This window comes from Podarcis filfolensis (genome assembly GCF_964270895.1).
Source record: "Podarcis filfolensis genome assembly, chromosome: 5".
NCBI classification, from domain to species: Eukaryota; Metazoa; Chordata; class Lepidosauria; order Squamata; family Lacertidae; genus Podarcis; species Podarcis filfolensis.
In genome coordinates this window covers 21,837,576-21,861,758 of record NC_139608.1, presented here as the reverse complement: position 1 = coordinate 21,861,758, position 24,183 = coordinate 21,837,576, and positions in this window count along the sequence as shown.

Sequence of the window (24,183 nt, the reverse complement as noted above, 5' to 3'; positions counted from 1 at the left end):
TTGTGTAGTAGAAAGCAAGACCTTAATACCTTGATAATCGCATTCATCAAGTCTGAATACTTTTCTCCTGATTTAATTAGTCACAGACAACAGAAAGAGTTAAAACATAAGCTGCTCTTACCCAATCATCTCCCTGCAGAGGCAGGGGAAAAAATGTTTCACAGAGGAAGATGTGGGAAACCTCTTTGAAAATAGCATGTAGTGGAAGACCCAGTAAAACCTGCAAGTAAATAAACACTGCAATCCAAAATCCCAGAACCGGTGACAGTGACTGCAGGTCATTAAGGAGGAGTGAAGATGCATCTCCACAGATAAAGAGCTTTGCCAGTGAAGGAGGACATCTACCACAGAAACCTCTCCTAGGTCCTTGAATAGTTCTATGGGTGTAAAACTACCACTGGTGGTTCTTCCAACAGTGATAGCCAGTGCTAGGGTTGAAAATTAGAAATTCCGTGGTTGTGAGTAGTGGGGCGAGAAGGTGATGGCCTTGGAGCTACTGGGTTCAATATCTCACAACTGAGCATTCTCTAGGGCTGCCATATGTCCAGGTCTTCCCAGATATATCTTGGATTCGTCCGTCGGAAACCACGTCTGGGCAGAATTCCCAATGTCAAAAAAATCCAGACATATTGATTTTTTGGCGAATTTCCTTAAAAGTAGCTCAAAAACAATTTTTTGTTGTTGAGATTCTGTGACTACTCAGGAGGGGTTGAAAAATAAAAAAGTCCACAAAGCGAGACAGAAAGAGAGGTGGGATCCACACCATACATTTAAACCACTATTATAAACCACTTTAACTGTCATGGGTAATCCTGGGAAGATTAGTTTGTTAAGGGTTCTGGGAATTGTAGCTCTGTGAGGTCAGCATCCTCAATACAGTCCAGTTCCCAGGATTCTCTATGGCTGCTAGAGTGGTATAAGAGTGCTTTAAATATATGGTGAGGATACGACCCCCATACATCCTACCTTGGTTGTTGCAAGCCTGAAGGACTTAGTCGATAAATCTAGTACACAGCCCTTCAACCTCTTAGAATTGCACTCTCAGAAAAGTTTTCATTTATTCCTCCTTTATCCATTGCATTTTCTTTTCACAGTACCATCATCCCACCCAGTGGAGCCATTTTGAGATCCTGGAGCAATTTATGAGGCAGCCGCAAGATCCATTGTCATGACATTATGCCATTATGCTTCCTTCTTGGCAGAGTGACCCACAACAGCAATCCATTAGGGTTAAAGGTACATCTTTTTACCACTGTCTATAGGGACGCGGGTAGTGCTGTGGTCTAAACCACTGAGCTTCTTGGGCTTGCTGATTGGAAGGTCGGCAGTTCGAATCCCCACAACGAGGTGAGCTCCCATTGCTCTGTCCCAGATTCTGCAAACCTAGCAGTTCGGAAGCACACCAGTGCAAGTTGATAAATAGGTACCACTGTGGCAGGAAGGTAAATGGTGTTTCCCTGCGCTCTGGCACTCGTCACAGTCCTCAGTGCACCAGTAGCAGTTTAGCCATGCTGGCCACATGACCTGGAAAAATGTCTGTGGACAAACGCTGGCTCCCTCGGCCTGAAAGCGAGATGAGCGCCGCAACCCCATAGTTGTCTTTGACTGGACTTAACCATCCAGGGGTCCTTTACCCTTTATCTCTGTCTGCAGAGAGAAAATGTTGATCCGCAAGTGTGATGTGAACCCAAACCACCTGCAAACAGACTTCAAAGGGGCCTATTGTAACTGCCTATTAGCCCTCCCCACTTGTCAAAGTTGACACAGGGTGGGAATTAAGAATCCGGTCTACTGTCCTGATTCAGTTGCTCACCCCTGTTTTAGAGTGTAAGCCCCTCAGGGCTTGCCAGACATTTATATGAATAGTGATACACATCTATATAGCATCTGCATTTGAACTGTTCATTAGGTTTTAGTAATGCCATCTGTAAACACAGGAATGATTGGTGCTGTATTTTTAAACTGCTATTGCATGTCACCTACCCTGGGTGGATCCTTCTGATCACAGGAACCAAGTATGATTCTTTCAAAGGAAGGTTAGCTATCACTATTAGTTGAGACAGGAGTTTTATTAAAAGCATCAAGCTGGTAGTACTTAATAAGAAATGAAACACATGACTTATTGGGCGAAGTGGCTCCAGTAAACAAGACTTGCAACTTCCGGGGTGAAGTGTATCGGAGAAAAAGGACTCCAAAGTGTGACTTATTTCCCCACCCACGCCTTTACAGCATATTCAGATTGAAAGATAATTTTGAAATTGCTACCAGCAGATGGCAATCAAGGACCTCATATTCTCTGCAAATGGTAAGTTGGGGGAAATGTCAGTGCTTTGCTGCTTAGGGTTCTCTTTATCAATCAGTATGTTGAACTAGACAGCTGAAATGCTGGGGGAAGGGGATTAAAAAAAAGGCACATTACGAAAATCACAGGAACACAGGAAGCTGATTTTATACTAAATCATTCCATTGGTCCATCTAGCTCCATATTATCTACACGGACTGGCAGCTGCTCTCCATGGTTTCAGGCAGGGTTCTATCCTAGCCTGGAGCCCGTGAAACACAGGAGCTAAGACCATAGAGAAGAAGAGGAGAATGTGTCAGCAAAAAAGGTGTCGATGCACATTTAGAAACAATGGCTGTGATATAAATAGTAATGCAATACATCTGAGCATGGTGGGAATGACTGAGCAGTTATCTTTAAACCAAATTTGAACTGGACAGCCCTTCAGATAAAGGAGCCCTTCGAAAAGAGGGTTTGCACTATACAGGAAGGCATATGGCCGCCATGATTGATAGAGAGGCTAGCACTGTCTTTCGTTTCTTTCTCGCAAGATGCTGTATTCCACTGAGTATTCCAAAGTTTACAGGACTGCAGTCAATACCATCTGCCTTGTTCTCATGTAGACGTTGGAGCAATTCAGGTGGGTTGTCAGTGAATGATTTTGGCAGTGTATGGCTATTCACTTTGGCAGCAAGAGGTGTAGGGCTACCCACCTCTGATCTGTCAACCAGACATGCAGAGCAAATTTTTATATGTGATGCAGTGGTACCTCAGTTTTCAAACGCTTCCATTTTTGAACGTGCCTCAGAAGTTGAACAGCTTCTGCTGAGGTTTTTCAATTTTCTCTATTGAATTTGCAGACCGCCCTTTGCGCCTCGGTTTCCGAACGTTTTGGAACTCAAACAGTCTTCTGGATCGGATTGCGTTCAAAAACTGAGGTACCACTGTAACCATCTCTGGATCAGTGCTAGAGTGAATTTGACCTATAAAGCCTTAAACGGCTCAGGACCGCAATACTTCAAGGACCACCTCTTTCCATATGAACCTACCCAGACCCTGAGATCATCTTCTGAGGTCCTCCTTCATTTGCCTCCTCCTCGAGAGAACATGAGAACATGCAGTGGCTCCCCATCTGTGGGATGCTCTCCCCAGGGAAGTTCGCCTGGCACTTTCATTATACACCTTTAGGTGCCAGGCAACAATGTTCCTTTTTAACCAGGCCTTTGGTTGATCTGTTTGACATCCTATGCCCTTTTAAAATGCGGCTCTTTTGGTGGGGGTATTTGTTTGTGGTTTTTATTCTGATTATGTACGTTGTGGTCATTTCTGTGAACCGCCCTGAGACCTCCAGGTATAGGGTGGTATATGAACTCAATAAATCTTCAATAAATAATAATAATTTCAATTAGCAATATTATTAGGCGTTCCCCAAGTTGTTCAGAATGGCTTTTCCCCTTCTTAGCTATTTTTAAACCCATAGCCCTCGAAGTTCAAATGCTACAAAAATGCCAAAGGATGTTTCCTTCCAGATGAATACTAATTGAATTAGTGATGCATGTGATTAAGCTGGCGGAAGGATTAATACTGAATACAGCATGTAAAATACAACTGAGAGGTAATGTGCATGTGATGTCAGATGCAACTTTTACATATATATATATAATTGATCTGAAATATTAATGCATTTAATTATTTAATGATTTGTAAACCCGACCATTGTTGACATTTTCTATAGCACTTAACACATCTGCTTTGAAATTTCATGCTAAGAGGGTTTGTATCTTTTCAAGTCTTGGCCTAACAACACAATCCTAACCATGCCTACTCATAAGTAGGTCTTGTTGAGTTCAATGGGGCTTACTCCCAGAGGTCCTTTACCTTTACCTTTACTCCCAGGTAAGTGCGGTCAGTATTGTGGCCTAAGATGCTGTTTGCATTTGAGTCGTCTGCCATCACAATAAATACTCAGAAGGAGAACAGGAAAGATACTGTCCTATAGGACTCAAATGGACTTAAAAATACTTAAACACATTACCAATCAAATACATGGTTTTAGGACTAGGATATTTTATTATTTGTCCCCACACCCAAGCTAATGAAAGGATTTTCATATAGAAATTGTGCTCGGAAACGCACTGGGAGCTAATGCAGATCTTTCAGGACTGGTGTTATATGGTCTCAGTGGCCACTCCCAGTCACCAGTCTAGCTGCCACATTTTGGATTAGTTGTAGTTTCCACGTAGCCCCACGTAAAGCACACTGCAGTAGTCCAAGAGGGAGATAACCAGAGCAGGCACCACTCTGGCGAGACAGTGCACAGGCAGGTAGGGTCTCAGCCAGTGTACTCCTTGAGCCACAGCTGTTATTGGAGAAATTGAGATATTGTGTGTGACATCAGTGGCAAAGGGTGTCTATTTACAGCGCCAGCTGGTTTGCAAGTTGTGGCCATTCCTGGATCAGAATAGCCTGCTATCAGTTACCCAGGCCTTCGGGATCCCATGTTTGGATTGTTGCAATGTGCTTTTACATGGGGCTGCACTTGAAAACAATCTGAAAGCCACCCCTAGTGAAGATAGCGAGATGGGATCATGTATCACCTGTCCTAAAAGGCCTGCACTGGACTTGATTCAAGGTGTTGGGTTGCTAAGCTGTATAGAGGCATGACCCACATATATCTGTAGGAGCAGCTTCTCTGATACCTGGCAACTTTATCCTTAAGATCTGCAGGGGAGGCAAAGTCTGATTTTGGTCCCCATCAGGATTCACGGTAAGGGGATGCATAGAATGTTCATCTGCTTGGGTCAACTTTGGGATTTTATTTTTATTTATTTTATTTCAATATGTGTATAGCAAAGTTTCATAGAAATGCAGCAAGGCAGTACACAACATAGAAAATTACAGTAACGTTGATTAAAAACAACTACAAAGACATCAAAACCATAGGGAAAACAGTAGAAAAGCACCCATGAAAGTTGGATGGGAAGAAAGAGAAATATAGATTTCCAAGACCTGTCTGAATAATACAGTTTTCAACAGATGGCTGAAAGTAAGCAGGGGTGATTGCTGCCAAAGCTCTGCTAGCAGGGAGTTCCACAGGGCAAGTGGAACCCTTTGAAATTTGCACTTCTCTGAGTTTTGCAATACAGATCCCCCAACCAAGCAATATGAGCAAAAAAAATGCACATACTAGGGTAAAGTATGCATAAAAATACATATATTAGTGAAAATAACATACAAGAATCCGTTATGCTAGGCAAAATTGCTTTGCAGAAATTAAGCGAAATCTGCACTGAAGTGTAGATGGATTTTCAGGATTTTTAAAAATAATTCAGTAAGCCCACAACTTACTTGCATTTAACTTTTGTTCATTCAGCTTTATGTGGCTGGCAAAAAGAAAAAAAGAAAAAATTAAGAAGGGGTGGAAAGGGGGTGAGGTTCTGGGGAAATTACTTTGACACTCCCATCCACCATTGAATCTAATGTAGGGCTGCCATATGTCCAGATTTTTCCCGGATGTTACTGGGATTTCAAAAGCGGAATTGACATCCAGGGGGAATTTCCGAAAAGGGCCTTTTTATAACAATAACAACAACAACTACCATTATTATTATTATTATTATTATTATTATTATTATTATTATTATTTCTACCCTGCCCATCTGGCTGGGTTTCCCCAGCCACTCTGGGCAGCTTCCAACAAAAAATTAAAAATACATTAAAACATCAGACATTAAAAACTTCCCTAAACAGGGTTGCTTTCAGATGTCTTCTAGGAGTCAGATATTGTTTATTTCCTTGACATCAGGTGGGAGGGCGTTCCACAGGGTGGGCGCCACTACCAAGAAGGCCCTCTGCCTGGTTCCCTGTAACCTCACTTCACACAGTGAGGGAACCGCCAGAAGGCCCTCGGCGCTGGACCTCAGGGTCCGGGCTGAATGATGGGGGTGGAGACCCTCCTTCAGGTACACTGGGCCGAGGCCATTTAGGGCTTTAAAGATCAGCACCAACACTTTGAATTGTGCTTGGAAACGTACTGGGAGCCAATGTAGGTCTTTCAGGACTGGTGTTATATGGTCTCAGCAGCCGCTCCCAGGCACCAGTCTAGCTGCCGCATTCTGGATTAGTTGTAGTTTCTGGGTCACCTTCAAAGGTAGCCCCACATAGAGTGCATTGTCCAACAACTTTCAGGTTTTATCCTAAAAGAAGCTCAACAATTTCAGTGGTTTCCTTAAAAAAAAAAAAAAAAGGTCAATGATTTTGGAGTGTTCCTACAAAAAGCTCAGGGTGTCCTGGTTTTTACTTTTTGAAATATGGCAACCCTACCTAATGGATTTTGACTTTATGCAATTTATATAACCCTGCATAAGCTGCTAACTTACTATAGTCAAATACTGATATGGAAATGTGGAGACCCAAATTTAAGATTGGAAAAATGAGAAACTAAGAGAAACCACAATTAAGAGATACACCTATCCCTAACTAGGATCCACCAAGGCTTAGTCTCCCACAACCTGCTTTCGGCGCCTGCAGCCAACAATGGAATGATAATAAAATGGGTTATGAGAATGTGCAGAGTTCCAGTAAATACATGATTGGAAGTTAGGGCTTCCAAGTTCAGCTCTGACAATTTGACCAGGCAGGCTCGAGTCCTAGCAGAGCTCCATTTGAAAAATTAAGCACTTGGTTTAATAAGCACTATTATTAAACAAGCCACTGATAACAGGAAAATCATTCTGCCCATTAACAAGCAACAAAGTATAGAGAATGCTCATATAAGACATCTGCAAAGACACAGTTGTTGTTGTTGTTTTAAATCATGCTCATGCATTTATCCAAATTTAGCAAGACTAGATAATAGGAACAAATTTCTCGCACTGGACTTATCCCAATTTAAAAAGGCTTAAGGATATATTATATTCCCCCCTTCTCGTTGTATAAACCAATTCGAGTTATATAATGTACATAGATTCACTTACAACTGGATTCCAGATGGTAATAGGGTATTAAGCCAAAGCTATACAATTGCAATCGGGCAGAAAGGAGGTCAGGATTTTATTTTGGTTTGAATTATCCAGAACCTTGTAAGTGAAAAGCATGCAGAAAACAACTCCAGGACAGCCCTTAAAGGGAGAGCCGACTTTCCTGTGATTAGCCTTTTCCTCGTAAAAGCTTAGATAAGTGATAGGCAATGAATACACATCAATAAAAGTAGGAAACTATTTCTTTATTATACTTGTTCTATACAAGTCTCCTTTCCGGAATCCAACATGTACAGAATCAGGTAATACAGCTTTACAAGTTTGTGCGGAGGTAGGCTCATAGCTGTCAACTTACAGATTTGAAAATAAGGGACCAGCAGCCTCAAAAATAAGGGATCAGCAGCCAAAATAAGAGATCAACAATTACTTTGATAAAATAAATATTTTGTTGCGTGCAAATGGCTTTAGATACCTATTAGGTCCATAAATTACCATATAGCATATATTAAACACAAAAAAGCAACAATTTGTTGTTGACAAAGGACAGCTGGACATAGAAAGGGCCCCATTACCTTCAGTAGCTTATTTAAGGGACATCATCAATAAGGGACAGCAGCAGGACATGGCGCTGGGATAAGGGACTGTCCCGCCAAATAAGGGACGCTTGACAGCTATGGGTAGGCTATAAGCCTGAGCCCCTTTCTAATTCGTGGATCCAGCACAGATTCAATTGCTGGAATAGCCAGGCTAGCTTCCTGGTGAGGTGATGGCCCTATAAGTATGTCATGTGACAAAGGTATTTTGAGAGCAGAAGCAGTAAAGTGTTGGAAAATGCTGAAAAGTGCAGATTCATTCTTCTAGCTGATTCACTCTGACTCATTCCTTATACAAATATTGTTTCAATTGCAGGAAGTCACACGGAGCCAGGAAGGATAAATATATGGGCTCAATGGGCTCCTTATTTATTTTTGTTTGTATAGATTGTGTGAAGAAGCCTGTTTGCCTCAGTAAAGTTTTATTTGTTTACTGTGAAGACTCTGCGTTTTGACTTCGCTGCACGACAAAGTATGGGGCTTTAAGATAACAAAGGAAGTGGCTCTGTGCCAGATAGCAAATGGGTGGGTCCCCTCTGTCAGGAGTTCAGCCTACACTCGAGTAGGACCCTGGCAGAGACACATTCCCGACTGGCATGTTCTCTTCCCCCTGGTCGATCGTTCGGGAGCTTCAAAAGCTTTCTTCAGCCTGAACATCACAGCGACCGATGCCAACAGACACACTTAGGGATCCGCAGAGTGTTCGCAGTTTGCATAACAGACCTCAGCAACTCAGCATTTTGGCTAATCGACTTTATTTACATATATACACACGGAGCACTGCAACATGGCTCCCTCTCTCTCTCTAGCATCAGACAGCAAAGAGAAAAAGAACAAAGGACAATAGTCCCATGGAACACAGTAACACAACTCACAAAGGCTAGAGTTGGGAGTTGTATGAGCGAGCTAGAAGCTGGGTAGCTGAGAGACAGAGCCATGCCTGATTGGTGCTGGAATCCACGGCTGTGGCTATGGAAGAAGCAAGACCCTCTTGGGGTCTTAATGCTGCATCGTAGGCTTAGGTTCTATATGTGTGTCAATAAACTATATACCATATTTCATAAAGACATCACAGTCTCGGCTGTCTCTCATTCCAAAGGAAACACAAACCCCTGGAAACCCTGGAATCTTGTGCCACTCAGAGATTGGGGTGGCATGCAACAATATATATTTCCTTTAGCTCTCCTTCTAATGCAAGCGTGGGTGACATCCAGGATAGCTCTATGCATTCCAGGAGACTCGGCACTGCGCCATTTCATAGCTAGCGAGCCATTTAATCAACATAAATTGCCTTGCGCTGGATACTTAAGTCTCAGGGACTATTCAGCACATCACCATATATCAAAACTGAATAGATAAAACACATAAAGTCAAAGTCATCTTGCTTTTTTCTTCCTTTCTCTGCATTTCTACAATCATCTTTTCCCCCTGCAGTTTTACCCAGGGCAACATCAGTCAATTTATTTCACCATTTTGTTTCCGTTTTGTTTTTGTTCTTAACCTCTCAATGAACATTTTCTACAGCTCGGAAGCTACCCATATCCACTGAAAGCAAGCATTTTAGAGAATCACACACACACCCCTTTCTTGCTCACAAGGTCACGTGTTCTCCTTGCAAAAATTTGTATGCACTTTTGATTTTTGATGGGGGGGGGTTACATTTTTCCTGGACTGTTCTTCCAACAACTTATTAATTTCACATCTAGAGGGGTGAAGGCACAGCAGGAGGACAGCGCAACATTTCTTTGCCCTCCCCCGCCATAATATATTGGAAACAATTTGGAAAAACCAAGGGGGAAATCAACCTCCCCAATTTGTCGAATTTTTCATGGGTCTTCACATCTCTATTCATATTTTTTAGGATTCCTGTAAAGATTCTGTAGGAATAAAGAAGTCAACAGTTTGTTTGGCAATCAAACGTAATGAATGTAAGGTAGAATTAAACCAATACAGTGGTACTTCAGGTTACATACGCTTCAGGTTACAGACTCCGCTAACCCAGAAATAGTACCTCGGATTAAGAACTTTGCTTCAGGATGAGAACAGAAATCGTGCTTCAGCAGCATGGTGGCAGCAGGAGGCCCCATTAGCTAAAGTGGTGCTTCAGGTTAAGAACAGTTTCAGGTTAAGAATGGACCTCCAGAACGAATTAAGTACTTAATCTGAGGTACTACTGTACTGCACTTCTTCCTCTGCCAGCCCAACAGAAGTCCCCAAATCCGTCTAGCTTGCTCCCTTCCATCTCTGTATGGACAACTGCTTTTTCATAGCTTTGCTCTTTCAAGTGCCACAGTGGTGGAGTATGGGCTTCCCAGGCAGTAGTAGGTCCCAGTTCCAATCTTCAACATCTCCAGATCAGGCCAGTCAACTCCCCCTGTCCGAAAACCTGGAGAACAGCTGTCCATCCAGTGCAAGGGTCAGCAGACTTTTTCAGCAGGGGGCCGGTCCACTGTCCCTCCAAGCTTGTGGGGGGCCGGACTATATTATTTGGGGGGGGGGGGAATGAACGCATTCCTATGCCCCACAAATCACCCAGAGATGCATTTTAAATAAAAGGACACATTCTACTCATGTAAAAACATGCTGATTGCCGGACCGTCTGTGGGCCGGATTTAGAAGGCGACTGGGCCGGATCTGGCCCCCAGGCCTTAGTTTGCCTACCCCTGATCCAGTGTATGCAATACTGTACTCCAGAAAAATGGTCTGACTTGCCATAAGGCATTCAGCTCTGGTACCTGTTTTGAGGAAATCCAAGTGCTCTCTGCTGCCGCTGTCTCCTTGAGCTTACTAGATGGTAAATAGGTGCTGATGTGCCTGGCTGTGCTATTCTTAAAAAAAACAAAACCCAGTTGGGCCTAGCCCTGAGTCAGGAGTGACTTCCACTCTCTCCTTTCCTCCAAGGGCCAACTGCCTCCAACCCCAACATAACATCCCTATGCAATGCAATGCCAGATACCACAGGTTCTTGAGGGGAAGCAGAGGTGTTGCAGCCTCCCAGCATCGAGTTTCTCTATTCGGCACCAGGCCTCTCCATTTCCAGTTGAAAATGAAGTAGCACCAGTGTCATCCACAGTGGCCCCAGGCCCTGGTTCTTATCCAACCATTCTGATACCAGGCCCGATGAGAAGGTCCTTTGTGTTCCTAACTAGGCTAATGACCTGAGGCCGGCTTGACTTTTCAATCCATATCTCTGGGGTAGAGAACTTGTTGCCCTCTGGTAGTTGTTGGAATACAACTCCCATCAGCATGAGATAACATAGCCAATGGTCAGAGGTGATGGGAGTTGTAGTCCAACAACGTCTGGAAGGCCACCTTGCCTTACTGAGAATTGAAAAATGGTCAAAACCTTCAAATATGGTCAAAACCTCCAAAAATTACAACCGCATACCACTCTGCGCCGTTCTCCAAACTCGGCGATGAGAAACTTAAGAACCCCTCTTTATAAAAACATATTTAGACAATCCTATCGCATGACCCCAATTCAATTTAAACTGTCAAATCTTTGTCTCAAAGCCACCTTTGTATATGTGCAAGACTGACTGATTTGCATGCATAGGCTGTGTAGCTGAACAGATGGATTTGACAGCTAGAGCATATTATTTCACACCCAATGGCAGCATTGTTAAGTGGAAATCTTGTAAACCTGGCTACTGTTATCTTAGCCCCTTGTTTAGTAATATTGGCAGCTTGTCTAAGGCTCATTACGCACACGCAAGATTAGTTTTGCGAGGGAGACAGGAGTGTCTGGAGACAGAAGTGTCGAAACAGCACCCTTTTTTGTTACGAAGCAGGGTTTATATGCAGGATATCAGCATTCTGAGGGAAATTTGTATCTTTCCTGAGTTTTGCAGGCAGATAACAAGGAACTTAAACAGGGGTTGCCCTCCAAAGGTTTCTGGTCACAGATAAATTTCTAAGGCCAATCCGCAAGACAGAATTGGATATTCCGTACTTGACACTTGCATTGCTAATGAAAATAGAATGGGTAAGAGACTGATGCTAAAGCACATAGGAATCAGTAACTGGAAAGTGAACTCCTTTACATTACCGCTCTGCCATCTTCAGTTGAAGGGCGGTATATAAATTTAATAAATAATAATAATGACATTCCTAGCTCTGGTTGGTTCATTACTTACTCTGGAGAAAAGAGGATGTTGTGGGACATATTGCAGAGCCAAAGATGGGATATCTAAGGGTAAGGGAGCGGTGGGTGAATCTGTCCATTTCAGTTCCTCATTTTTTTCCACTCCAGTTTTCAACATTTCCACATCAGTTTGTGAGCTGTTGTTGTTGTTTTTATATAAAAAGTCCTCATGAAAATTCAGCAGCATTTCAGTGCTAATTCTCCTAATATACATATCTTTGCATACTATTTGGCTTAATGTGCACATTTTTACAAACCAATTTCTCCTAAAGTAATACATTTATGTACCGTAGGTTATTTTCACTAATATGTACACTTCACTCCAGTACATGCATTTTTTTAAACATTACTTGGCTGTTTCAGAAAGATTGAATCAGGTAGGTTCACCTTTAAATGTAAATGTAATCAATTCCCCCCCCCATCCCTAACTAAGAGCAAGTTACTATCTATCTTCAGCATCATCACACATTTCAGTTGAAAGCACCAGCAATGATGGACCATGCCTGCAAAGCAACTGAGCAGTGGCACTTGGATTTCCACTGACAAATAATCCAAGGCTATGAATCTTAGATTTCAGCTCCTCTTGGGAATAGCACAGCTCGACTGGCTGAAAGCGAAACAGCACCCAAGCTTGCCATTTACAAAGCCTTTAGTGGATTTACACAACACACAAACCATCTTAGTTACACGTCATATTGAACTATTGGGTTCTGCTTTGCCTAGCATTTTTACAGCTATCGTAACCTTTTACTTTCTGCAATAAACTGATGTGCTTCATAAACAGCGATGCCCCCAGAGCAAATCTTTGTCTCCTGGTGTCCTTGAGTGCTGGAAAATTAAGACGAGAGCTCTCAAGCCCCCGAGATTCTTCTCATTGAGAAGAATTTCCTGCAATCTGCTGATAGACATGGAATAGCTCTACCGGATATGCATCCCTCCAGCGTCTTCCTTCCTGCAATCAGGGTAGCACACTGTGAAAGTATGATTTTAAAAAACCATAACTGTACAATCAGTCTAGAAATTCGCCCGGTTCATGCCTCTGCTTTCAACCTTTGAAGTCAACCAAGCCTGCGCAACCAGATTATCCTGAATAGCTAATCAATTGTTTGCGCTGCGCTGCCATGCTGGCCTGCGTCTGTTGTTATTCTGGCCCTGGCTATTACATGGGCTGAAAACTGTTGCTCACCTTGCTTTTGCTTTATGGATGAAATTAGAATGCTTTCCTGATATTATATTACATTCTTCCCTCCCCCACAAATCAAATCTCAAGATGAAAACCTATGGATGGGGCTATTTGCCTGCAATTTATCCAGCTTCTTTCCTAGGGACAGTTCTCTCAATTTTCAGAACAATTGCTCATAAAGCACTAGTACTATGTACACTCATATCCATTTGTAGCACAGAAAATGTAGCTTTTCTCCATCTGGAATCTTTCAAGCTCATCCTCAACATGCTGCTTTCGATCTTGATTTACCCTAGATCCTGCCATCAGGATAGGTGCAGTTCTTTGATCCACGCTTGAAAGCCTTCCCTTTGATTTGAACGCCTTCCCCCAAAGGAGAAAGTGGTGGTGGCAATCTTGGCATATGCCCACCCACAATGTTATTGGGCAGGTCAGCCCACACCTCATTGCCAGGACCTCGCCTATTTTGGTTTCCATCTGTTTTCAAATGGACATGCTGCAGGGAAAAGGCAGAATCAATCTGCAACGAACTCCTATCTTTGGAATTAAACCAGTTTCTCAAGAAGGGCTTCAGGGGCAAGAAAATATGCTGTAGATGGTATGTATGTGAACTACATAGAAAAAGCAAGTGATTCTAAAACAGCAGGTGAGAAGTTTGGCGATTCCTATTTTACCCACCTCTGTCATAATTGCCATGTTTACTATTTTCTGTCATGAACTGAACTGGCAGGATTACGAGGAGGAACATCATGGCAAGGGGTGTAACCCGGACTGGGACATACCAGGGCAAGCTGAGGATGAGGAAAGAGAGGTCGGTGTAGGAAGTACTCACAGGGTGAGAGAGGATGACAAGGGGATGGAGGTCAGTGTCACAGTCTGGTTCACGGGCGATCAAAGTCCCGGCAGGGGAATCAGGACCAGGGGCCAGATGGCGGGGTGGGAGCAGGAACGGGGGTCCAGAAAGCAAGGAGTCACGAAGGCAAGGGTCCAAGGATCAAGAAGCAAGGAGTCATGAAGTCAGGGGTCTGAGGATCAAGAAGCAAGAAGTCAAGAAGCCAAGGTTCAAGGATCAGGAAGCAAGAAGCCAAACGCAGCAAGGCAGGGAACATGTTGCTGTGGCAAAGAGCCGAAGGGTAATGCTGACCTTATATCCCTTCCCGGCTCTTGCCACCAGGTGCTGTGAGTTACCAATTGGCCTCACCTGTGAGGCCGCGCTTTGCCTCTTCAGAACAGACTTGGGAAGGCCCCAGTCCTGCAAAGTCCTATTGGTCACAGGGCCTGGCTCCTGCACAAACACCTGACAGTCAGTGCACAGCAATCAGAAAAGCAGGACTATCACCAGAGCCAGAGGGGCCCCTGTCTCCCCAAACATAGCAGGCTCTGAGGCGTAGGGAGCAGTGGGCTCTAGGAGGCTGTGGCTGGCAAGGGCTAACTGTCCAGCTCACTAGCCAGGTAGGTGGGGCTCACTAGCTTTAAGAGGAGAGGTCCAATTCATCAGCTGGAGCAGGCTTGGGACAGGTGAGGGTCACCTGCCTCATCAAGCCCAGATGCTGCAATCAGCATGCAAAGGGGCACCAGAGCTGAGGTGCTGTCTCTGCTCAACTGCTCATGTTGATGGACCTCAGCTTGGATACTCCAGGACTCCTGCAGGACTTTGGCCATGTGGATTGACCCTGGACTGGGGACTTGACATACTGACTTGCCACCAGGTAGGACAGGGGTTCAGGACATTTTCTACAATGCCAGAGATCTCTGGAGGAAAAGGTGGGTTTATTGAGTTGGGGATATTGTTGATGAAAAGCAAAGCAAGATTATGATGGCAGCAATGCAAGATCGTTGAACAGAAATGCAAATCAATACACTGTGTGTGTACAGCCTTTCTGTGCTAACTTAAAACTTGTTTCCTAGTACAGGACTGATAATTCTTAAGCCTAAAGGCTACTTACTTTGAAGGCAATTACAGTGGTACCTCAGGTTAAGTACTTAATTCGTTCCAGAGGTCCATTCTTAACCCGAAACTGTTCTTAACCTGAAGCACCACTTTAGCTAATGGGGCCTCCTGCTGCTGCCGTGCCACCGGTACACTATTTCTGTTCTCATCCTGAAGCAAAGTTCTTAACCCGAGGTAATATTTCTGGGTTAGCAGAGTCTGTAACCTGAAGTGTATGTAACCTGAAGTGTATGTAACCCGAGGTACCATTGTATCTCCAAAGACATGGCTTTTTGCAGTCTCTTGTATTTTGTAAAAGGTACAGCGGCATGAACCAGAAGATAATACAAAAGTCCTTTGTGTGGTATTGTAAAGCTTAAGTCTAAGGTTAGAGTAGCAAGATAGAATGTGCAAGTAGGGCTGTTCAATGTAGTTTCTTCCCTCTTCCCAATATATTGTTGGAACTACAACTTCTGCTAGTCTCAGCACTGGCAGAGGAAGGGGGTGCGGTGGGTGCCCCACCCTCAGGTGCACATTATGTGTGCCACTCTGGGTGCCAGAGCAGCTAGCTCTGCCTCTGAGTCTCAGCTGCATCTGGCAAGGCAAGGTTTCAGGGATTTGGGGAGTTGTAGTGCAGCAACATGTTGAGGGTTTCACTACTACCCCTTGTGAAAAGGAAGCGACTTCCTGGAAAATCCATGCACAATCTAGACGACGGGACACAACTCTTATGTAAGAACACCGTTTCGTTTCTTCTGTGCTTACGTCTGTGGTTTTTGTTTTGTTTTCCAATGTATTTTACTATGACACCAGAGAATATGAAGGATTTGCTGGTAGGAACCAAACCATTCCTACTATAGCTGTTGTCAAGACCACAGTCAATTCAGCCGAGACATTTCCAGCAAACAAGGAACAGAAAAGACCACAGGAAGTTTTGTTGCTGCCTGTTAAGTCTTTGTCCTTTGGCTGAGCTAAGGCTAAAGAAGCAAAGCCTCTTCAATATAGGAGTTGCAAAAATATTACAAAATGATGTAGTCCAGAGGGATTTCTTGCATCTCCAAACATCCGGCAGATCGTAATCTTTTAATTCTGTTCAGTATAATGTGTGTGACACACATTATTATGTGTGTCAAGAAGAGTCATCATGCCACTATTTTTCAATACTTTTTAGTCTTAACCCAGGTACTCTGCTCAGAGGAAATGAAGAACAAAGATTAGATTAGAGTTATTCTGAAACATTGAGGGGGAGGAAGCCTTCTTGTCCAATAAGTTACTGAGTCACAGACTTTTCTGATTTCTCATTTGTCTCTCCATCAGCAAAAGGACATTAAAGATAATCTGCCAAAGAAATTCAATTTATTGTTGCTTCCAGGTTTTGCACATTGAAGCAGAATAGTAATCAGTAAAATCAGTCACTCTATTGTCTTATACATACATAATGAAGGCCAGGGAGTTTTTCCTACCACATCTGCTATAAGCACATGCAATGCTTCGTGCACAATTTGCTCATGATATCAAGGGTAATTGGGGGGTTTTCCATATAATTTTTATTTATGTTTTAAAATTATAAGAAAAAATGACAGAAGGAAAAATAAGAAAAGGGAGAGAAGCGGCCAGAAAACAAAAACAAAAAAATTAAGCATGGTGCAGCATTAACACAGACATACCACATGAGTACAGCAGAATATTGTTGAGATTTAACAAATACCTCTTTGTATTGGAAAAGGTAAATAGCACAGTAATTGCCAATATGTTGAATTCAAACAAAAATATTAATCTTAATTCCCTTGCTTTCTTATAAATTGTGTGCCATATGAATAGAAATAGAGTAAGAGTAAAATAAGACAAAATAAAAAGCATGGATGACTTGTTTGTATTTTCAAGCAACCCATGCTTTAGGATAGGTTGGAAGAACCATCCATCCACATGCCTCCTTATTCGTAAATGATATGAAATCAGACAGTGCTGCAAAAACTAGAGCAGTCTTTCTCAACCTTGGGTCCGCAAACATCATTGGACTACAACTCCCATCATTCCTTGCTAGCAGGACCAGAATGCAGGAGCTACATAACTCAACAAAGCTCCCTGCCATGTCCACATAACACCTTTGTGGAAGGAGCTGCTTTGGCTGCTGATTAGTTACCGGGCCAAGTTTGGTTTGCTTTACAAAGCTCTAAATAGTTCCAGGACCATTTTAGCAACACCAAAGTGATTTCTCCAGGGCACAAGCCTGGGCTATCCAGACAAGATCCCACCCCTCAGCCTCACTGATCTGGTCCAAAGGAAAGAAGAGCAATACATTTGGCACCAACTTGGCTGCAGGAGTTGCCAGAAGTAGGTGTACAAGGTGCCATCCAACCGTCTTAGGGACTCCACTCCAGATTTGTGTAGGATTTACTCCCTGGCCTTTTCTTCTTCTGAAGATAACCCGCAAGGCAGCAGAGGTTTGGGATCAGAGTTTTCCTTCTCCTAGACAGGCTACCTTCTCAGGTTGATGAGCCCCATCTGCCTCTTTTTCCCCTGTAACACACGTTCAGAAACAGCCTTCTTGACAGTTAGACCCACTATTGGCCTTGTCCGCTCAATCTGCAGTAGCCTGTCTTTGCATGCAGGGGAGGTCACTAACTTGCCAAGGGTTTAAGACCCATCAGCTACCCTCACCTGGTTTAGCTGACCATTCCTGGGTTCTGCCTGCTGTCTCATGCTGACAACTTCTAGGAGCCACAGGTGAGGGCTGAGTGTAGGGTGGGGACCAAAAGTGAACACACCACCCCAGAAATGCTATCCCCCCAACTGTACCCCTTCAGAAATGCATCCGGTGGGAGGTGGAGCACCCTACTTCCACCCATTGTTGCACACACTAGGTGGGATACACTCCCAGATAAGATTAGGAAGGCTCCATTGTTGGGGTGCTTACACCAGGAAGTGAAAACCTATCTGTTCACCCAGGTATTTCCTGACAGTGAGTACCAGTGCCTGACGTCCTGGTTACTATATTGTTGTTGTTGTTGCTGCTGTTGTTATTTCACTCATCAATTTTAATAGATTTTGTATTTATTATGCTGGAATGCCCCTTGCATTTTCTGCTAAATGGAAAGAGGTATATTAATTTTAATATTGTTTTTAAAAAATAGGACATTCTAGAATTTGTTAACAATGCTGGTACACTCTCGTGCTGCTGGCATACTCTACATATTTGTTAAGTAGATGGATAATACTGTGCTGAATAAATGCGCTCTTTTGGAGAGCGCAAAAAAATTAATTTAGATTGCATCACATGGGGTGCAGACCGCTATTTCCCATCAAATTGGAATAATTGCCTATTCCACACTTGGGTGTATGTGTGTTTTTTAGCCAGCAGACAGGAAACCTCTCCATTAAACGAGAAACTGGACCAATACATCACTTGGCATTCTTTGCACACACTTCTTGCAAATATCTTTTGCAGGGTACCCTAGAAAGTCAACGGCCTTCTAGGAAGGCAGCCTAATCTATGTCAGCTTACATACAGGAAAAAGACAGAGAAGGGGGCAGTACTGGGGAGGTATACTTCTTTTCAGTTGCTGTTAGTGGTACATTCAGGCCATAATATGATCTGTCTATGGGAAGCACTGGCAACACACTGCTTTTCTTTCAGGACAGAAAGACCTTTAGGAAATCGCATCTTTGTCTGGCTTGGTTTACTTCAGCGGGGGATGCCTCAGATGCTGAAAGCTACAGACAGCAAAAACTGTGCAACAGGCATAGGATCTGCTTTATCACCTTCCGTCTTCTTTCTGGCTTCTCATTCTCGCAAAGGTCACCCATTCTTCTACAGTGATGGGTAAATATCAACACTTTTAAAAATAAGTTCCAGGGCTATGGAAGAGGGTTCTTGTGTGGAGAGAGAATACTTTAAAAAAAAAATTTTTTTTTTTTTATGTTCCTCACTGCTACCTTAGATACAATCCAGTGACCATGATTTAAATATCACCGCAATGGGGAAGACTGTGACCAAGTGACCAAATGCCTGCTGCATGTCTGTCCAACTAAGTGTTGATGGGCAACTTGAAGGCCTCTGGTCTCCCTTCTGAGGGTTCTTTATCTTTAGAAACTGGAAATGAACTAGAAGGCCCCTCAATCAGTGGACTCCTTCAAATGGAGGACTGTCATTTGTAATGTGGGATACATACCCACCCTAGAAGTCACCCACATCTTATAAGTGTTTGTTTTTGCTGCTGCTGCCGCTGCTACAATTTCCATGGAGTGTGTCAAATAAGATGGGGGGCTCCATTTGCAGCACTGGCACAAATGAACACCTTGGTCCCTTTTCACATATAGAAGAGTCAGGGACGACTGCACTCATTTCTAAGAAAACCAGCTGAATTTTGCAGTGGTGGCTGGCAGAGGCAGATTTAGGGGAGTGCGGCCAGTTCACCTGCACCAAGCTGAGAGGGCTCTTCAAGGGGTGCCACAACAACTTGGAACAGAAGGCAAGAGGTGGGTGGCACCAAATTCCTCCACATGCAGCTGCTGGGTGACCTTGGGCTAGTCACACTTCTTTGAAGTCTCTCAGCCCCACTCACCTCACAGAGTGTTTGTTGTGGGGGAGGAAGGGAAAGGAGAATGTTAGCCACTTTGAGACTCCTTAAAGGGAGTGAAAGGCGGGATATCAAATCCAAACTCTTCTTCTTCTTCTTCTTCTTCTTCTTCTTCTTCTTCTTCTTCTTCTTCTTCACTGTGGTTGATGCCCATTGGGCGGAAGCCAAGGAGGCCAACAGTAGGTGGAGGCACATTCAACAAGAGGCAGAGATGACTAATTCTCCTTCCTGTTGGGCAACATTGAGACTTGGGGGAAGGAAGCTGACAGGCAGGGCTGTATCTTGGGCTGGTTTAAGGGGGGAGGGACTGTTGGGATTTTTGACTATGTGCTATTTGATGCAGCTTCCCATAGAAGCAATTTAGGAGTTGGCTGAAGGCCAAGAAGACTGAACAGAGGGAGTTATTCTGCCTAGAGATATGGAGCCTTGGATACAACTCTGCTATTGTCAAGGTCTCCACATAGGCATGATGACTCATGACCTTCCTTGCTGGTTAGTTGGTCAGTGTGAGTGCTCTGAGAGTCATTTGGAGTTTGTTCAAGATAGAATTAAGAACCATGTCTGTATCCTGTATATAGTAACTTGCGAGTCTGCTGTGAATAATAATCACCTATAAGTAATCAAGTTACTGGTAGCAGCATCTTGTTCCTGCTTCATCCTACCTGCCTGCAACTGATTGCTTCTGGAAGTCTGCGTATGCTCTGCTATATTCAACTGGTTCTGGCTAAGATCCTGCAACAGGTTATAGTTGCGAAACATCAATAGGGCAGACTGATGTTGGTGGGTTAGTGCCCCATTTGCTAATGAACCAGCCTCCACTGATACATTATGAAGTTTTCATGCAATTTCCAATGAAGCGCTCCTTCCTTTTTTCTCATATCAAATGATAGGTAAAAATTAGACCGAACACTTAATACTCACATCCCCTTCAATATAAACTCCTGCTTCTCAGCAGTCACACTACTGCTTGGTTTCCGTCGGTCAGAGCAAATAATATAAATGCTTTCTGCATCAGTTTTGAAATCATTTTGTTCTTAAACTGGTTTTCAGTTTCACATCCCAGTATCATTATTGCAAAATGTATTACTTTCAAATTAGATTTAGATGGAGATTTTCTCATTTTTGTCATATTGTATTACAGCCAGATTTTATAAAAATCAGCAGAGGGAAGAAAGGCCCCTTGTCCCTGACCCCCACAATAAAGAGGGAAGGCACTCATTTGGGTTTTTAAACAGGGATAAATTTATTAACTGCAACATTTTAAAAGAATGTGCAATGGCTTGAATATTAGGTACCCTTCCTACAGTCTGGGCCCCTATTAGTAAACAGTATTTGCTACCATCAATAGGTGCTAGAAGGACTTCCGGAGGCGGCGCGACCGGTAATGGCTGCCTTCTCCGAGTAAGGAGAAGGGAGCTCCGCTGTAAACGGGTCGTCCGCTACGGCGAAGCGGAGACCCATTCAGGAAAACCACAGGTGGCAGAAGCCTGTGGTCTCGGGACCCGGCGGGCGCCAGAAGCAGCCCCCAAAACGTTGAAGGGACCCTGTAAGGGGCTCCGGATCGCGGAGGGGGTAGCGGCGCTGTGGGTCGTTGCGCAAACAGCGAAGTGAAGCCGCATTGCTGTTGCCGGTCAGCGCTGTCCTTTCTTCCTGCAACTTTTCTGAACTTTGGAAACTACAACCCGTGAGTAAATTTGGACATTGAAAACTTTCTGAAACTTTTGTCAACTTTTTGAAACTTTTTGAGAACTTTATGAAACTTTTAAAACTTTTTTAAAAAGTTGAAATTTGGCTGAAAACGGAGTGAGGATAAGCAGGAAGCCCATCTCCCGCTATACTGAACTTTAAGCAAAGAGCAGGAGGAGTGGAGACAAAAAGTTATGCGTTAACTAAATGCTGGCACCCTGTTAAAGCAGTTTTCTGAGTGAAAGACTTTGAGCTATTGACTTTTGCTGGTCATATTCGGGGTGCACTGATATCCTTCTTCTGTGGCACCAGTGGATTATAAAATAAATAAGAATCTCTGGTGCTGGAGCTGCCTGGATGAGCACCAGTTTGCAACTTTGGATACATTGAATTCAGGTTTTGAAACATTCTGAGTTGGAACTGGATACTTTGAAACTGTTGCAGTCAAGGCACTGTAAGAAACACTGTTTTGCTTTAAGTTTTACTCTGCTAAAAATAATACATTGTGGAGGCGATAGACTTGGATTTAAATTTATAAGTTTAACTTGGATTTGATCTTTTCCCTGAAGACGTATTAAGCTCCCTCTAGAGGATTTTGGACTTACAGCAGTGACTTTGTTTTACTTTCCCTTTCCCGGCCTCTGTTTGACTATTGCATCTGGGACTCTGCTTTCTCATGGGAACAACTTGGATTGACCTTGGATTACAGATAACTTTGGAATGAGTGGCGCAAGGAGAAGAGGAAGGACTAAACAAACAACTCTAACTTTATCTGCAGCCTCACAGCGTAGATCTTCTGTGCCGGCCTTGCCTTCCACTTTGCCTCCAGACATAGAGGCGGCCTCCCTAATACAGGCAGGGGAGGGTGAGACAGAGGAGCTGCACCTGGGAGATATGGCTTCAGGGACAAGTAGCTCTGTCTTGGAGAAAATTTTGGAGAAACTGGAGGCTCTGGACAAGAAGGCTGATTTGCATACAGCTAAAATTGAACAGAACACAGAAAGCTTGAACAAGCTGACTGGACAAGTTGCACAGAATGCCCAGTCTATTGGAGAATTAAAGGAGGCTGTAGGTGAAAATCGTAAACTGGCTGAAGATACTAGTCAAAGATTGGAAGAACTTGAGAAAGAAGTAAGACCACTCAGCAAACAAGTTGGAGAACATCAGATTTACTTTTTGATGACAGAACTGCGAAACAGGGAGACCAACTTGAGGATACGGTCAATACCAGAGGTGGAAGAAGATAATTTTATTGAATTTCTAACTAAGGAATTTGCCAAGTTTTGGAAGTTAGAGGAAAAAGACTTTAAAATTGTATCTGCTTTCAGGCTTGGCAGAGTCAGAAGGACAGAGAAGCCCAGAGATTGTTTGATAACACTGAGATCAAAGGAGGAAAGGGACAAGATTTTGGGCCTGCACTACGAAAAGTCACTAGACATTTTGGGCAAGAGAATTGAAATCTACAAGGACATTCCTAAGCAGTTGCTGGACCTTAGATCTAACTACACGGAATTGGCAAGACTGTTGAGAAGCAACGCAATTATCTTCAGGTGGGAGTTTCCACAAGGATTATCCTTTACCTACAGAGGGAGAAAGATCAAAATCAAAACAGTGGAAGATAGAGACAAGTTTTTGGGAGCACACGGAGAAGACCTCCACAAAGGACTTGGATTGCCAGCGCCAGAACTTCCAGGGGAGCCCGCCCCCTCGGATCCTCAAGGACCGGAGAACAAGGTACCACCCCAGAAAGAATAACCAGACCTATCCAGGATGTCTCTGCAGCTTTTGAGTTGGAACATAAATGGCTGTAACAGTCCCGAAAAAAGGTCTAAAATTTTTCATATTTTAAAAAAGGAACAATTGGACATTATATGCTTACAAGAAACACATGTGATTAGGCTCCATAGAAAGGTGTTAATAAATAAAAGGCTTGGTCAAGAATTTATATCATCGGATACAGTTAAAAAGAGAGGTGTAGTGATCTATGCAAAAGAGAGCCTTTCACCAAAATTTCTCTTTAAAGATGAAAGTGGAAGAATCCTCGCAATAGAAGTACAGTATCAAGGAGAAAAAATTTTGATATTAGGAATTTATGCTCCAAATGAAGGAAAATCGGATTTTTATAAGAAGTTGCACGAGATCATGCTGGATTATCTGGATTACAACAACGTCATCATGATGGGGGACATGAACGGGGTCGTATCAACAAATATGGATAAGTCACAGAACCAGAACATTACTAAAGAGGGAAGACTACCTAAGACCTTTTTTGAAATGACTGACAATATGGACTGGGTTGACATCTGGAGAGTTAGAAACCCCCTGGGAAGAGAAGGAACATTCTTTTCTGAAGCTCAACTGACTTGGACACGAATCGACCAAATATGGATAACTAGAAGTCTGGCACCTAAGGTGAGGAAGGTGGAAATCTGCCCTAAAACATGCTCCGACCATAACGCCTTGAGAATGGATATGACATTGATCCCAATCGGCTCCTTTAGATGGAAGATGAATGATGGCCTGTTTAGAGATCAAAGAATTGTAAAGAAGGCCCAAAAAACCTTAAAGGACTATTTTGAGATTAATTTGAACACTACGGTGGAAAAAAGAACTATCTGGGATGCAAGTAAAGCTGTGATGAGAGGGTTCTTGATTCAACAGAATTCCTTAAAGAAAAGACTGCAAAATGAAAAGAAAGATAAAATTCTGGAAAGTATCAAAGAGTTGGAGAAGAAGTTAAGATCTAACCCGAAGTCCCAACCGATTCTGAGAGAAATCAAACTTTATCAGGCGCAATACTCCAAGCT